This window comes from Sminthopsis crassicaudata, chromosome 5 (assembly GCF_048593235.1).
Source record: "Sminthopsis crassicaudata isolate SCR6 chromosome 5, ASM4859323v1, whole genome shotgun sequence".
NCBI classification, from domain to species: Eukaryota; Metazoa; Chordata; class Mammalia; order Dasyuromorphia; family Dasyuridae; genus Sminthopsis; species Sminthopsis crassicaudata.
This window is the reverse complement of record NC_133621.1, coordinates 158134743-158148716: the sequence shown is the minus strand read 5'-3', so window position 1 is coordinate 158148716 and position 13974 is coordinate 158134743.

Here is a 13974-nt window from a genome sequence, read left to right as displayed (position 1 = left end):
TCCTTCCTCCTCCACAGGTATGAGAGGTAGACTATCCTCTCTTCCTCTAATCTATTTATGATCTCATTCTTTAGGCCTAAATCATTTTGATCTTTTCTTGGTATATGGTGTTAAGTGTGGGTCCATATCTAATTTCTGCCATACTAATTTCCAGTTTTCCCAACATTTTTTCAAATAATGAATTCTTTTCCCAAATGTTGGTATCTTTGGGTTTGTTAAACACTAGATTGCTATAGTTGTACCCTATTTTATCCTGTGTACCTAATCTGTTCCATTGATCGACTAGTCTATTTGTTAGCCAATAGCAAATGGTTTTGGTGACTGCTGCTTTATAATATAGCTTTAGATCAGGTACAGCTAGACCACCTTTATCTTTTTTTTTTCCATTAATTCCCTTGAAATTCTCGACCTTTTATTCTTCCATATGAATTTTGTTGTTATTTTTTCTAGGTCATTAAAATAGTTTCTTGGGAGTCTGATTGGTATAGCACTAAATAAATAGATTAGTTTGGGGAGTATTATCATCTTTATTATATTTGCTCAGCCTATCCACGAGCACTGAATATCTTTCCAGTAATTTAAATCTGACTTTATGTTTTGTGGCAAGTTTTGTAATTTTGCTCATATAATTCCTGATTTTTCTTTGGTAGATGGATTCCCAAATATTTTATACTCTCGACAGTTGTTTTTAATGGAATTTCTCTTTGTATCTCTTGCTTTTGCATTTTTGTTGATGATGTATAAAAACGCTGAGGATTTATGTAGATTTATTTGTATCCAGCAACTTTGCTAAAGTTGTGAATTATTTCTAATAACTTTTTATTAGAATCTCTGGGGTTCTCTAAGTATACCATCATATAATCTGCAAAAAGTGAGTTTGATTTCCTCATTATCTACTCTTATTCCTGTAATCTCTTTCTCAACTTTTATTGCCTAGGCTAGCATTTCAAATATAATATTGAATAGTAATGGTGATAGTGGGCAACCTTGTTTCACTCCTGATCTTCCTGGGAAAGGTTCCAGTTTATCTCCATTACATATTATGCTTACTGATGGTCTATTCCTAGAGATTATAAATTGGCTTAATTGTTCTGTAAAAACAGTTTAGGATTACAATAGAGAGGTAATTATACTTTCCATACTTTTGACTCAGGAATTCTGTTATTTCTTTACTCTTGAAGAGGGTTAACAAATGTCATGCATATGTTAAAAATTTTACAGTAGTGTCATGTTTGATTTAAAAAAAATGTAGAAACAAAGGGATTCCAGTAATTGGAAAATGACAAAACAAATTGTGAAACATTATTGCATAGTAAGAGATGAAGGAACTCAAGAAACATCAGAAGAATTTTACAGAGGCATAGCAAGATCAGCTGAACTAGAATTAATACTTAACTAAATTGAAGGCAAACTTGTAGTAAGGGAAAAAACAAACAAACAAACAAAATAAATACACACATAATAGTTATAGTCTTGGACAATCAACAAAAATGTCTTTTCCTCCTGGCAAAGAAATATCTATTTCAAGTTTGGGATTTATCATCAGGCAGTCTCAGTGTTTCATTTCCTGGCAGTTTTCCCATTTATAAAGTAGTGTACAATTTTGCATGTTGAGGTGGAGAAATAAGAAATAGATATGATGTTAATAGAAATAGAAATACAATTATATCTAAATCTTTATCTATTTTTAAAATTTGTATTTTAAATCAAGAAAATAGGTACCACAAAGGAGACAACTTTATTTTATACTTCTTATTTAACTAATACAAAGTGAAAAATAAAACAGGTAGACACATGGTTTCTAAAAGTATTCTCTATTGATGTCGATAAAAGATCCAGCAATATTCTCTATAAATAATGAAGTCTTCCAGATGTTTTTGCTTATAGATGTCATTGTGTGGAAGTCTTCCAGATGTTTTTGCTTATAGATGCCATTGTTTGGATTTCATCTAGGTCAAGAATATTGTGAAGTCTCCTAAATGAGATGAAAGAGTGTTTAAAAGGATTAGGCATAGCTATCCATGAAGGATGACAACAACAACAATATGAAGATGAAGATATACAATTGAATGGGAAACATATTGCACACATATGTTTATGAACATATGTGTATATGTACATATATGTTTAAATCTAATACATCTATGCACATATCCACATATATAGTTGTATATAGCATACACATATAAAATACATGTGTATGCATATACATATAGTGCATTTATTGTAATACCTATGAACATAAATATTTAAAAATAATGTATCACAAGTATCAAATGCATCATCTATATATCTCTAAACATTTGTATGTATGTGTATCAATGTTATTTGTTACAAATATCTATTTTGACATGGTAACATTACACAAGATATATATATATATATACATACTGTTGCAAGTGCATTATTCATGTATTATCAAAACTTAGTTCATTTTAAAAAAATCATTATTAATACCATCAGCAGGATCTATTTTCATAAAAAGTTATTAATGAAATTCTTAGAATCACATAACTACTGACTATTAAGTATATGAATTTATTCCAAATTTTCTTATTTCCAGACCAATAGTTGTTTTATTATTCCATTGTGCTTTCTAATCTCAACTTGCCTGAAACAACTCTCTTTTAAAGACTTCTAAACTAAGTTTTGTAGAGGAAATATCATACAGTTGATAATCGTGTTATTATTCTAAATTTATTAACTACAAATTTGTTGCTACACAGTCTGGCTGCAGGTCTTTAGAAGATATCTATTCACTAAATTAGATATGATATTTGTTTTTTAGTAGTCCCAAAACTACATTCTAATGGTTATATCAGGTTGCTTAAAAGCAGTTGAATTCCAGGAGAGTGTGAAGTGATTATAGTATTTATAAATTTAGGGAAGACATTCTGGGGATTCTTCAGCATAAAAGTTTATATAAATATAAATTATTATTATTTTCTATTTAAGAAGAAATGAAATATTTTTAGCAGAACATTTTAAACTTATAACAAAAAGGGGAACACAAAACATAAGGGTTTAAGAGTTTAGCAAATCTCACTTTGCTGTTTCACATTTCAATAGCTTCATAGTTGGTAATGCTTTTTCTCTTGATAAACAATTTGGCTGTCATTCTTTTTCCTGCTGTTATTCTTACCAACTGGAAAGCCAGTGTTTAAGGATAATGTGAAAGATGGTGAATTCACACATGCTACACTTTCTTCACACTCTCCCAACTTGATAGTTCAAGATTCTTTTAAGAATGTCAGGTCTTTGCAGACATTATTTTTTTTTTTTTTGCAGAGCCTTGGGGGAAAAAAAAAAAACAAAATAACTATCCTTAATTAAGCTACTTATGAAATAATTTAAAATGAATCATGAAAGCCTACCTAACTGATCTACCAAAGTAACTGATATGGGATTTGACATCCAGTTATGTGACTCTGGACAAGTCACTTAACCTTGTTTGCTTCAATCTCCTCATCTGTTAAAACAAGCCATAGAAGAAATGGCAAACCATAACAGTACTTTTGTTAAGAAAACTCCAAATGGGGTCATAAGGGTTATGGGGTAACAATGTGCTAGCACAAGACAAAGTGTCAGATGCTGTTTGGCACTCTTATATACTTATACATTTCTAGGTCATAAATCAAGAGCAGACAAGATCACAAGATTACATACTTATACATTTCTAGGTAATAAATCAAAAGTAAACAAGACAGAGTAGGAGACAAAAGGCAACTGTTTGGCAACTCCATTTCTTAGGCCCACTTCTGGAACACAGTTTAAGAAAAGAAAGGAGCATTTTCAGGCAAGAAATAATAGAAGACTGAGGGGCAATATCCTTTTTGACCACAAGGGATCAGGGACCTTGAGGAACAGTATCACTTTTGGTCCCAAATGAAGAAAATTAATTTTTTTTAAATTTTATTTATAATTTTTTGACAGTATATATGCATGAGTAAAATTTTTTTATAACATTTTCCCTTGCATTCATTTTTCCACATTATCCCCTCGCTTCCTCTACTCCCTCCCCACCGATGACAGGCAATCCCATACATTTTACATGTGTTACAATATAACCTAGATACAATACATGTGTGTAAATACAATTTTTTTGTTGCACATTAAGTATTAGATTCCGAAGGTATAAGTAACCTAGGTACATAGACAGTAGTGCTAACAATTTACATTAACTTCCCAGTGTACCTTCTCTGAGTTTAGTTGTCTCTGTCCATCACTGATCAACTGGAAGTGAGTTGGATCTTCTTTATGTTGAAGATATCCACTTTCATCAGAATATATCCTCATACAGTATTGTTGTTGAAGTATACGGCAATCTTCTGGTTCTGCTCATTTCACTCAGCATCAGTTCATGCAAGTCTCTCCAAGCCTTTCTGTATTCCTCCTGCTGGTCATTTCTTACAGAGCAATAATATTCCATAACCTTCATATATCATAATTTACCCAACCATTCTATAATTGATGGACATCCATTCTTCCAGTTTCTAGCCACTACTAAAAGAGGTGCCACGAACATTTTGGCACATACAGGTCCCTTTCCCCTCTTTAGTATTTCTTTGGGATATAAGCCCAATAGCAGCAATGCTGGATCCCAAGGTATGCAGAGTTTGATAACTTGTTGGGCATAATTCCAGATTGCTCTACAGAATAGTCAGATTCTTTCACAATTCCACCAACAATGCATCAGTGTCCCAGTTTTCCCACAGCCCCTCCAACATTCATCATTATTGGTTCATGTCATCTTAGCCAATCTGACAGGTGTGTAGTGGTATCTCTGAGTTGTCTTAATTTGCATTTAACTGATCAGTAGTGATTTGGAACACTCTTTCATATGAGTGGATAGAGTTTCAATTTCATCCTCTGAGAATTGTCTGTTCATATTCTTTGACCATTTATCAATTGGAGAATGGTTTGATTTCTTATAAATTAGGTTAGTTCTCTATATATTTTGGAAATGAGACCTTTATCATCAGAACCTTTAACTTTAAAAATATTTTACCAATTTGTTACTTCCCTTCTAATCTTGTTTGCATTAGTATTGTTTGTACTGAAACTTTTTAGTTTGATGTAATCAAAATCTTCTATTTTGTGATCAATAATGATCTCTAGTTCTCCTCTAGTAATAAATTCCTTCCTCCTCCACAGGTCTGAGAGGTAGACCATTCCTTGTTCCTCTAATCTATTTATGATCTCATTCTTTAAGCCTAAATCATGGACCCATTTTGATCTTATCTTGGTATATGGTGTTAAGTGTGGATCCATATCTAATTTCTGCCATAATAATTTCCAGTTTTCCCAACAGTTTTTTTCCAAATAATGAATTTTTATCCCTAATGTTGGTATCTTTGGCTTTGTCAAAGAATAGATTGCTATAGATGTACCCTTTTTTGTCCTTTGTATCTAATCTGTTCCACTGATCGACTGGTCTCTTTCTTAGCCAATACCAAATGGTTTTGGTGACTGCTGCTATATAATATAGCTTTAGATCAGGTACACTTAGACCACCTTAATCTGACTTTTTTTTTCATTAGTTCCCTTGCAATTCTCGACCATTTATTTTACCATATGAATTTTGTTGTTATTTTTTCTAAGTCATTAAAATAGTTTATTGGGAGTCTGATTGGTATAGCAATGAATAAATAGATTAGTTTGGGGAGTATTGTCATCTTTATTATATTCGCTCGGCCTATCCAAGAGCACTGGATGTCTTTCCAATTATTTAAATCTGACTTTATTTTTGTGGCAAGTGTTTTGTAATTTTTCTCATATAATTCCTGACTATTCTTTGGTAGATGGATTCCCAAATACTTTATACTCTCAACATTTGTTTGGAATGGAATTTCTCTTTTTATCTCTCGCTGTTGCATTTTGTTGGTGATATATAAAAATGCTGAGGATTTATGTGGATTTATTTTGTATCCTGCAACTTTACTAAAATTCTGAATTATTTCTAATAGGTTTTTAGCAGAGTATTTGATGTTCTCTAAGTATACCATCATGTCATCTGCAAAGAGTGATAGTTTGATTTCCTCATTTCCTACTCTAATTTCTTGAATCTATTTCTTGGTTCTTATTGCCAGGCTAGCGTTTCAACTACTATATTGAATAGTAATGGTGATAGTGGGCAACCTTGTTTCACTCCTCATCTTACTGGAAAAGATTCCAGTTTATTTTTTTTGCATATTATACTTACTGACGGTTGTAAATATATGCTCCTGATTATTCTAAGGAATAGCCCATTTATTCTTATAATCTCAAGCGTTTTTAGTAGGAATGGATGTTGTATTTTATCAAATGCTTTTTCTGCATCTTTTGAGATCATCATATGGTTTTTATTAATTTGATTATTAATATGGTCAATTATATTAATAGTTTTCCTAATATTAAACCAGCCCTGCATTCCTGGTATAAATCCTACTTGATCATAATGTATTATTGTGGAGATGATTTTCTGAAGTCTTTTTGCTAATATCTTATTTAAGATTTTAGCATCAATATTCATTACGGAAATTGGTCAATAATTTTCTTTCTCAGTTTTCGATCTACCTAGTTTCAGTATCAGTACCATGTCTGTGTCATAAAAGGAGTTTGGTAGGACTCCTTCATCCCCTATTTTTTCAAATAGTTTATATAACATTGGGGCTAATTGTTCTTTAAATGTTTGGTAGAATTCACATGTAAATCCATCTGGTCCTTGGGATTTTTTCCGGGGGAGTTGATTAATAGCTTGTTCTTTTTCTTTTTCTGAAATGGGACTATTTACGCAATTTATCACCTCCTCTGTTAATCTAGAAAGCCAATATTTTTGGAGAAAGTCATCCATTTCACTTAAGTTATCAAATGTATGGGCATAAAGTTGGGCAAAGTAACTCCTTATTATTTCTCTAATTTCCTCTTCATTGGTGGAAAGATCCCCCTTTTCATTTGTAAGACTATCAATTTGATTTTCCTCTTTCTTTTTTCTGATCAGATTTACCAAAGGTTTATCTATTTTATTGGTTTTTTTGTAAAACCAACTCTTGGTTTTATTTATTAATTCAATAGTTGTTTTTTTTTTACTTTCAGTATTATTGATTTCTCCTTTTAATTTTAGTCTTTCAAGTTTAGTTTTTGCTTGGAGGTTTTTAATTTGGTCTTTTTCTAGCTTTTTAAGTTGCAGGCCCAATTCATTAATCTTCTCTTTCTCTATTTTGTTCAAATAAGCCTCTAAAAATATATAATTTCCCCTTATTACCACTTTAGCTGCATCCCACAAATTTTGGTATGATGTCTCATCATTGTTATTATCTTGGGTGAAATTATTAATTGTTTCTATAATTTGCTTTTTCACCCAGTCATTCTTTAAGATGATATTATTCAGTTTCCAATTACTTTTTGGTCTATTTACCCCTAACTTCTTATTGAATGTACTTTTTATTGCATTGTGATCTGAGAAGAAGGCATTTATTATTTCTGCCTTCCTACATTTAATTTTGAGATCTTTATGTCCTAATATATGGTCAATTTTTGTATTGCTTCCATGAACTGCTGAGAAGAAAGTATATTCCTTTCTATTGCCATTCAGTTTTCTCCAAAGGTCTATCATACCTAGTTTTTCTAATGTTCTATTTACCTTTTTAAATTTCTTTCTTATTTGGTTTGTGGTTGGATTTGTTTACATCTGAGAGTGCAAGGTTGAGATCTCCCACTATTATAGTTTTACTGTCTATTTCTTCTTGCAACTCTCTTAACTTTTCCTTTAGAAAGTTATATGCTATACCACTTGGTGCATATATGTTTAGTATTGATATGGCTTCATTGTTTATGCTACCTTTTAGTAGGATATAGTTTCCTTCCTTATCTCTTTTAATTAGATCAACTTCTGCTTTTCCTTGATCTGAGATAAGGATGGCTACCCCTGCTTTTTTGGCTTTACCTGAAGCATAATAGATTCTGCTCCAGCCCTTTACCTTTACTCTGCATGTATCTCCCTGCTTTATGTGTGTTTCCTGTAAACAACATATTGTAGGGTTCTGACTTTTGATCCAGTCTGCTATCTGTTTCCGTTTGATGGGAGAGTTCATCCCATTCATATTTCAGTTAAAATTACAAATTCTGTATTTCCTGCCATCATATTATCCCCAGATTATGCTTTTTCCTTGACCCCCCTGAACCTTTCCCCAATATTTAATTTACAGACCCCACTTGTGATGAGTAGCCTTCCCTTTTTTTAGTATCCCTCCCCCCTCCTTCCAAGTTCCTTCACTTATTCCCCTTTTCCTTTTCCGTTTTCATCACCCGCCTTTTAATGAGGTGAGAGAGAATTCTCTGAAAAACCAATATGTAAATTATTTACTCTTTGAGCCTCTTCTCCCCCTCTCTAAATTCCCTCAGATATGGTATATTTTCTCTGCCTCTTCCTGGGATATAGTTTCCCTATTTCTATCACTCCTTCCCCTTTTTCTGATACTACTCTCTTCCCTTTACTGCTCCCCCCCCCCCTTTTTTATATCAGTGAAATCAAATAATCCATGCGGACTTTCTATATATCCACAACAGAGTTACAGTTCTCAAGAGTTCTGTTTACCTTTTTCTGTTTCTCTTCAGTCTTGTGGATGTAGATCAAATTTTTTGTTAAAGTTTGTTTTTGTTTTTTTCTTAGAAACAAATGAAATTCCACTGTTTCATTAAATGACCATGTTCTTCCATGGAAGAAAATGCTAAATGTAGCTGGGTTGTTTATTCTTGGTTGCAATCCTTGATCTTTTGTCTTTGTAATATCAGGTTCCAGGCCCTTCGATCTTTTACCTGGAGGCAGCCAGATCTTGAGGGACCCTTATTGTGGCCCCTTGATGTTTAAATTGCTTTTTTCTAGCTTCTTGGTATGGTAGCTCTTTGGAGAAACCTGAATGATGATAGAAAGGAGAATACTTTCTTCTCAGCAGTACATGGAACCTATGCAAAAATTGACCATATATTAGGGCATAAAGATCTCAAAATTAAATTCAGGAAGGCAGAAATAGTAAATGCCTTCTTCTCAGTTCACAGTGAAATAAAAAACTACATTCAACAAGAAGTTAAGGGTAAATAGATAGACCAAAAAGTAATTGGAAACTAATTAATTTTATCTTAAAGAATGATTGGGTGAAGCAGCAAATTATAGAAACTATTAATTTCACCCAAAATAATGACAATGATGAGACATCATACCAAAATTTCTGGGATACAGCTAATGGGGTAATAAGGGGAAATTTTATATCTTTAGAGGCTTACTTGAATAAAATAGAGAAAGAAAAGATCAATGAATTGGACCTGCAACTTAAAAAGCTAGAAAAAGACCAAATTAAAAGCCCCCAAACAAATACTAAACTTGAAATTCTAAAATTAAAATGAGAAATCAATAATACTGAAAGAAAAAAAAAACTATTGAATTAATAAATAAAATTAAAATTAAGAGTTGGTTTTATGAAAAAGCCAATAAAATAGATAAACCTGTGGTAAATCTGATCAGAAAAAGGAAAGAGGAAAATCAAATTGTAACCTTAAAAAATGAAAAGGGGGATCTTTCGATCAATGAAGAGGAAATTAGAGAAATAATAAGGAATTACTTTGCCCAACTTTATGCCAATAAATTTAATAACTTAAGTGAAATGGATGATTACCTCCAAAACTATAGTTTCCTAGATTAACAGAGGAGGAAGTAGATTGCTTAAATAGTCCCATTTCAGAAAAAGAAATAGAACAAGCTATTAACAAATTCCCAAAGAAAATTTCCCCAGGACCAGATGTATTTACATATGAATTCTACCAAACATTAAAAGAACAATTAGTCCCAATGTAACATGAACTATTTGAAAAAATAGGAGATGAAGGAGTCCTACCAAACACCTTTTATGACAAAGAAATTGTACTGATACCTAAACCAGGTAGGGTGTAAACCAAGAAAGAAAACTATAGACCAATCTCCTTAATGAATATTGATGCTAAAATCTTAAATAAGATATTAGCAAAATAACTTCAGAAAATAATCCCCAGGATAATATATTATGATCAAGTAGGATTTATACAAGGAATGCAGGGATGGTTTAATATTAGGAAAACTATTAGTATAATTGACCATATTAGTAATCAAATGAATAAAAACCATATGATCATCTCAATAGATGCAGAAAAAGCATTTGATAAAATACAACAGCTATTCCAACAAAAAACACTTCAGAAAATATGAATAAATGGACTATTCCTTAAAATAGTCAGGAGCAAATATTTAAAACTATCAGTAAGCATCAGGAGTGAAACAAGGTTGCCCACTATCACCATTACTATTCAATATTGTATTAGATATGCTAGCCTCGGCAATAAGAGTCAAGAAAGAGTTTAAAGAAATAAGAGTAGGTAATGAGGAAATCAAACTATCACTCTTTCCAGATGATATGATGGTATAATTAGAGAACCCTAGAGATTCTATTAAAACGGTATTAGAAATAATTCACAACTTCAGCAAAGTTGCTGGAATAAAGTAAATCCACATAAATCCTCAGCATTTTTATACATCACCAACAAAATGCAAAAGCATGAGAGACAAAGAGAAATTCCATTCAAAATAACGATCGATAGTATAAAATATTTGGGAATGTATCTACCAAAGAAAATTCAGGAATTATATGAGTAAAATTGCAAAACTTGCCACAAAACCTAAAGTCAGATTTAAATAATTGAAAAGACATTCAGTGCTCATAGATAGGCTGAACGAATATAATAAAGATGACAATATTCTTTAAACTATTCTATTTATTTAGTGCTATACCAATCAGATTCCCAAGAAACTATTTTAATGACCTAGAAAAAATAACAACATAATTCATATGGAAGAACAAAATGTGGAGAATTTCAAGGGAATTAATGAAAAAAAATTAGTGAAGGTGATCTAGCTGTACCTGATTTAAAGCTATATTATAAAACAGCCATCACCAAAACCATTTGGTATTGGCTAAGAAATAGACTAGTTGATCAATGGAACAGATTAGGTTCACAGGACAAAATAGTGTACAACTATAGCAATCTAGTGTTTGATAAACTCAAACATACCAACTTTTGGGATAAGAATTCATTATTTGAAAAAAAAACATGTTAGGAAAACTGACAATTAGTATGGCAGAAATTAGATATGGATCCACACTTAACACCATATACCAAGATAAGATCAAGATGGGTCCATGATCATAATGTATGAGATCATAAAGAGTTTAGAGGAACAAAGGATAGTTTACCTCTCAGACTTGTGCAGGAGGAAGGAATTTATGACCAAAGGAGAACTAAAGATCATTATTGATCACAAAATAGAGGATTTTGATTACATCAAATTAAAAGCTTTTGTACAAACAAAACTAATGCAAACAAGATTAGAACGGAAGTAACAAATTGGGAAAACATTTTTACAGTTAAAGTTTCTGAAAAAGGCTTCATTTCCAAAATATATAGAGAACTGATTCTAATTTATAAGAAATCAAACCATTCTCCAATTGATAAATGGTCAGAGGATATGAAAAGACAATTTTCAGATGATGAAATTGAAACTACATCCATTCATCTGAAAGAGTGTTCCAAATCACTACTGAGCAGAGAAACGAAAATTAAGACAACTCTGAGATATCACTATACACCTGTCAGATTGGCTAAGATGACAGGAAAAATAATGTTGGAGGGGATGTGGGAAAACTGGGACACTAATGCATTGTTGGTGGAATTGTGAAAGAATTCAGCCATTCTGGAGAGCAATTTGGAACTATGTCCCAAAAGTTATCAAACTGTGAATACTCTTTGATACAGCAGTGCTACTATTGGGCTTATATCCCAAGGAAATACTAAAGAAGGGAAAGGGACCAGTATGTGCCAAAATGTTTGTAGCAGCTCTTTTTGTAGTGGCTAGAAACTGGAAAATGAATGGATATCCTTCAATTGAAGAATGGTTGGGTAAATTATGGTATATGAATGTTGTGGAATATTATTGCTCTGCATGAAATGACCAACAGGATGAATACAGAGAGGCTTACATGATATTTACATGAATTGCAAAGGAAGAATTGTATTCGAAAGGTAAAAATAGTCTGGGAAGAAAAACAAAACAAAAAAAAATGCTCACAGTTTACACTTATATCCATGTGTTCCTTTTCTGGATGTAGCTGATTCTGTACATCATTGATCAATTAGAATTGGATTAGCTCTTCTCTATGTTGAAGATATCCACTTCCATCAGAATACATACTCATACAGTATCATTGTTGAAGTGTATAATGATCTCCTAGTTCTGCTAATTTCACTCAGCATCACTTGATGTAAGTCTCTCCAAGCCTCTCTGTATTCATCCTGTTGGTCATTTCTTACAGAACAATAATATACTATAACATTTATATAGCATAATTTACCCAACCACTCTCCAATTGGTGGACATCCATCCATTTGCCAGTTTCTAGCCACTACAAAAAGGGTTGCTACAAACATTTTGGCACATATAGGTCCCTTTCCCTTCTTTAGTATTTTCTTGAGATATAAGCCCATTAGTAGGACTGCTGGGTCAAAGGTTTTGCACATTTTGATAATTTTTTGGGCATAATTCCAGATTGCTCTCCAGAATGGTTGGATTCTTTCACAACTCAACCAACAATGCATCAGTGTCCCAGTTTTCCCACATCCCCTCCAACATTCATCATTATTTGTTCCTGTCATCTTAGCCAATCTAACAGGTGTATAATGATATCTCAGAGTTGTCTTAATTTGCATTTCTCTGATCAATAGTGATTTGGAACACTCTTTCATATGAGTGGAAATAGTTTTAATTTCATCATCTGAAAATTGTCTGTTCATATCCTTTGACCATTTATCAATTGGAGAATGGCTTGATTTCTTATAAATTAAAGTCAATTCTCCGTATATTTTGGAGATGAGGCCTTTATCAGAACCTTTAACTATAAAAATGTTTTCCCAATTTGTTACTTCCCTTCTAATCTTGTTTGCATTAGTTTTGTTTGTGCAGAAACGTTTTAATTTGGTGTAATCAAAATTTTCTATTTTGTTATCAATAATGGTCTCTAGTTCTCCCTTGGACACAAACTCCTTCCTCCTCCACAAGTCTGAGAGGTAAACTATCCCATGTTCCTCCAATTTATTTATGATTTCGTTCTTTATGCTAAATCTTGCACCCATTTTGATTTTATCTTAGTATGTGGTATTAAATGTGAGTCCATGCCTAGTTTCTGCCATACTAATTTCCAGTTTTCTCAGGAGTTTTTGTCAAATAATGAATTCTTATCCCAAAAGTTTGGGTTTGTCAAACACTAGAATGCTATTTTTATTCACTATCTTGCCCTGTATACCTAAACTATTTCACTGATCAACTAGTCTATTTCTTAGCCAATAACAAATGGTTTTGGTGACTGTTGCTTTATAATATAGTTCTAGATCAGGTACAGCTAGCCCACCTTCATTTAATTTTTTTCATTATTTCCCTTGAAATTCTCGACCTTTTGGTGTTCTATATGAATTCTGTTTTTATTTTTTCTAGGTCATTAAAATAGTTCCTTGGGAATCTGATTGGTATAGCACTAAATAAATGGATTAGTTTAGGGAGGATTGTTATATTTATTATATTCGCTCAGCCTATCCAAGAGCACTCAATGTCTTTCCAACTATTTAAATCTTACTTTATTTTTGTGTGCAAGTGTTTGATAATTTTGCTCATATAATTTCTGACTTTCCTTTGGTAAATATATTCCCAAATATTTTATACCATCGACAGTTATTTTGAATGGAATTTCTCTTTGTATCTCTTGCTGTTGGATTGTGTTGGTAATGTATACAAATGCTGAGGATTTATGTGGATTTGTTTTGTATCCTGTAACTTTGCTAAAATTCTGAATTATTTCTAATAGCTTTTTAGCAGAGTCTTTGGGCTTCTCTAAGTATAACATCATGACATCTGCAAAGAGT